Raw genomic sequence first — 4,925 nt, forward strand, 5'->3', positions numbered from 1 at the left:
TGTTATTTACTTCAACTTTTGCTAAACAACATAGTTTATGCATCATGTCTGTCTTTTTGATCAGCTGCCTCTACTCATGTTCAAAAATATGTGGTTTATAAATAAATTCAATCAAGAGACAAGGCACTTTCAGCTCTTCAAATTGTCAGTCTCTATTGGCAGCAGCGGTAATTTCATCTAAACACCAATGAGGCCGGCAGGCTGCTAACTCTCAGCCTCTTCTCCTATTTGCAAACTGTGGCCTCTGTGAAACCCTTGCCCACACTCTTCCTCCATCCAGCTGCCAGTAGGCAGGTTTTCAGCCTAATTGTATCCTTATCCTGAATAACTTTGAACCCGGGGAAATTTACACCGGGTGTTGCAAATTTTACTGGTAATGAGTTAATTTACACATATGGTTGTCACTTCTCATCCAGCTCTCCAGCAACTCCGCTAGAAAAGACAAGAAGCTGGTTGCAAAGAGGGGGGAGGGGAGGGGGAGGGGAGGGAGGGGGAGGGGAGGGGGAGGGGAGGGAGGGGGAGGGAGGGGAGGGGAGGGAGGGGGGAGGGAGGGGAGGGGAGGGGGGAGGGGATCTGGGTGTCCAGGCTGGCTCTGTGCCCCCAGCTCCAGGACCCCAGGTACAGCCTTGGGTACCAACTGTGCCAACTCTAGACCTGTACTTTTTTTTTTCTTTAGCAGTTCTCTATCTATTAAAAAGGATCTTAACAGCTTTACAACCACAGCTCAGATGTGGCCCTGGAGACTGCAAGTCCAGCCTGGCGGCCCCTTCCCCACATCAACGAGGAGCTCACACATTTGGCTGTGCTTCTTGCAGAAGGCAGAGGTACTTTTAACCCCTGTGTTTCTCAGGTCCTACACAGAACGGAAACAAGGCCACCTGAGCCACTAGTTAGAGATGGGGGAGAAGAGATTTAATTTTAAGTACTTTTTAGATCCCAGAAGATCCATCTTTGCAATTGTTTGTGTTGGCTTTTCAACCCAGAAAGCCCCAGCTGTGTGCTAAATCACCTTGTGAAAGTGCTAATGGGGAACACATCACCTCCGAGTCAGACACTGCCAAATATGGCATCCTCCAGTAAGGAAGGAGGTGAAAACCTCTGGATTACACCTTTCTGCTGACACCGCCTCCCAGAATGCCCACCTCCCCGTGGGGAAGCTGATGAGAAATTTTATTGATAATAAAAACATTATTATTAACATTATATATAATAGTAATACTATTACATATAATGTTATGTGTGATAACAGTATAATGATGTCAAATATAATCAGATTCTCTGGGGTCAGGATCCAGTGGGCAGTATTTGTTAAAATGATTCCATGTTATTTGAATGTACAGCAAAGTTTGGGAACCACTACCTGAACCCAAAGAAGAGACATCAAGAACCCTGGGCACAGGCTTACCTGAACTCAAAGGAGAGACATCAAGTACCCTGGGCATGGGCTTCCCTGATGGCGCAGTGGTTGAGAGTCCGCCTGCCGATGCAGGGGACACGGGTTCGTGCCCCAATCCGGGAAGATCCCACATGCCGCGGAGCAGCTGGGCCCGTGAGCCATGGCCACTGAACCTGCGCGTCCGGAGCCTGTGATCCGCAACGGGAGAGGCCACAACAGTGAGAGGCCCGTGTACCGCAAAAAAAAAAAAAAAGAACCCTGGGCAGGCCAGCAGGAGCTAACATTATGAGCTGAGGCAACTCTCCACATTGAGGATGATCTCCTCTATCCTCTTGCCTGTTCCAACCCTGTTGTTCTAGTTTTTGCATATGTGTGGGAGGGTGTAGGGGAATTCCCCCGGTATATAATGTATTTAAGGCAGGAGCTATAAGAAACTATGTTTCACAAACCCACCAAGTAGAAACCTGGGCTCCTGCCAGCATCCTGTTACTCATTTTGGGCCCCAGTCAACCTGAGCCACACCCTGTCCCCTCATCTACCCCCTCACCTCCTAGTCTGTGATTATCTTGTTCAGACCACTGTAGTGCACTCCCTAAATCCTGGCTCCAACTATCCACCTTCTAAGCATCAATGCAGGGACAACCCAAATGCCATTTCCTCCATGAAATATACCCTGATCCTCCCTCCAAGTTGTCACTTCAAATCTGAGTCAGGCCTATAGAGTTAATGAAAAGAGAATCACATATGTGTCAGTAGACCTGGTTGTGAGGCTTAGCACTGTAGCAGAAATGCTAGTTATTGAGTTGATTCTGATTCTCCCCCTCTTCCTTAATAACTGACTCAAGGCAACAATATGTTCAGCTCAGAAAACTGCATTTTAAACCTCCCATGCCAATGGGAGTGGCCAGTGAGATAGAAATTCTAGATGGCATCTTTGCGGAAGCCCTTCAGAGTGAATTGACTTGGTTTGGAGACAGATACCCTTCACCTCTCTGTCCCCCATCACATCATGGCTGGAATGACAGTAACCCTCTTGAGCCTCTGAGGCAACACTGAGGATGGAAGACAGTACTCAGGATGACAAAGCATAAAGATAAGAAGCCAGGGTCTCTGAGGACCTCTGATGACCAAGGAGCTGCTATGCACACCCTGCACTGCCTAACACTGTGCTGATGTTACTGGGGAAAAAAATAAACTTCTATCTTGAGCCACCAAGCCTTTTTATTAACAGATGAACCTAATTAGAACTGAAACAAGCAACTGCTGGGTGTGAGTCCTGTACAAACCATTCTATCCTCTGAACTTTAGTTTCCTCAGCTATAAAAAAGGGAGAAAATAGAGTTGTGAGGATTATTTAAAATCACCAAACAGTTGCAGGAGCACAAGAGTTTTAGTTGAACCTAAGTCTGGATCTTAATCAATGAATCTCATAAAACCTCACTTTGTAGACAATGGAACTGAGCACTTGAAGGGAAAGTGATTTGTTCAAGGAAACAAAGAAAATTAGCAACAGATACAAGAGTTGAAACCAGGGCTGTTTTGATTTGGGGCCCAACTTAATATATCAACAGAGCTCATATATAACTACCTACAAATTGTAGCAAGCAGTAATGACAAAATATTGATTTAAAAACATGGTAGTAGATGATCAAAAACAGAAGCTATTTAAACCAATGAGAGTTGCTTTTAAGCTTGCAGAGTGTGAGTGACCTTATAGATAAATAACCAACAGCCAGTTATTCCCACACTATGTATGGAACAGTTTATTCCCTCACTTATATGAAATTCCATTTTTAAACACACACACACACTATCTCAGGGATCTACTTGTCTGTTCCTGTGCCAATAACTCATTTTGCTTATTAATGGTAAGACAAGCCCCTCTCCCATGATCTTTGTAAAATTTTTCTTGGCTGTTGTTACTTTCTCTTTCTAATGAATTTTAGAATCAGCTTCTCAAATTCTAGAAAATATCTCACTGGGATTTTGATTGGGATTGAATTACATTTATAATTTCTAGAGAACTGACATCTTTATAGTGATGATAGCACTTATTATGTGTCAGGTACTATTCTATGGGCCCTGCCATGTGACAAGTAACTTTCTAAGCGTTTGGTATACATTTGCCAAAAACTATAGACATTTACAAAAAGTTTAAAAAATAACAGAGATTATTGCCCTCAAGGAGTATATATTTTAGCAGAAGTAAGCAGGAAATAAACAATAAATATAACAAGTAAAATATATATAGCATGTTCGAGGGTAGAAAATGCTACAGAAAAGAAAAAACTGGATAGAGTAGGATCTGTGGGTCAGGAGAGCGGGGTACAGGTCACAGCCTTATATAGGTTAGTCATAGGAGAGTAACTCATTTAGTCCTACCTCTGTGAAGCAGAGACTATCGTGTTTATCACCACCTCAAAGATAAAGGAAACTGAGGCATAAAGAGGTTAAGTAACTTGCCAAGGTCACACAGCTAGGAAGTGGCAGAGACAGGATTTGAATTTGAGCTTAAGTTGGTATTCTTAACCCTCCAGGTATGTTTCTGGAGGGTTCAGGCTCCAGGTATCAAGGTTCCAGGTATGTTTCTCCATTTATTCATGGCTTTGTATCCATCAATAGCATAGCATTTCTTGTTAGGTTTCTTTCTAGGTATTTATAGTATTTCTTACTATTGTGATGTGGAATATTTTTACCATGACATTTTCTAATTAGCTTTTGCTAGTGTATGAAAAAGCTATTGATTTTTATGTGGTAATCAGCCATCTCTTTGAGTGCTTATTGGTTCCAATAGTTTTCAGGTTGATTTTCTTGGATTTTATAATTAGAAACACATATAATGACAGTTTGCCTCTTCCTTTGCATTATGTTTTTATATTGTTTATCGTTCAGTTTTAAGTATTTGCTAATTTCCACTGTGATTCTGTTTTTGACCCATTGGTTATTTAGAAATGTGTTGCTTAAGATACAAACCTATGGGGATTTTCTAGTTATCTTTTTGTTTATTGATTTCTAGCTTAATTCTACTATGGTCAGACAATTTACTCTGCATGATTTCAGGCCTTTGAAACTTGCTTTATGGCCCAATATATGGTCAATTTTGGTAAATATTCCATGTGCACTTAAAAAAGTATATTCTGCCATTGTTAAATGCAGTGTTTTATAAATGTCCATAAGGTCAAGTGTGTTAACCATATTCTCATGTTCTATATACTTATTTTTTATCTGCTTATTCATTTTAGTGATTAGTTTAGGGATTGCAAAATGCATGGTTGAATTTTCAGAGTGTAATATAAATTAGTACAGGACCATGCAAGGACCTTAAAACACTTTTGTTTTTTTCTTAACATTTTTATTGGAGTATAATTGCTTTCCAATGGTGCGTTTGTTTCTGCTTTATAACAAAGTGAATCAGTTATACATATACACATGTCCCCATATCTCTTCCCTCTTGCGTCTCCCTCCCTCCCACCCTCCCTATCCCACCTTTCTAGCTGGTCACTTAAAACACCTTTATTCCTTTACCCAC

Source organism: Grampus griseus (assembly GCF_964374135.1).
Source record: "Grampus griseus genome assembly, chromosome: X".
In the NCBI taxonomy this organism is placed as follows: Eukaryota; Metazoa; Chordata; class Mammalia; order Artiodactyla; family Delphinidae; genus Grampus; species Grampus griseus.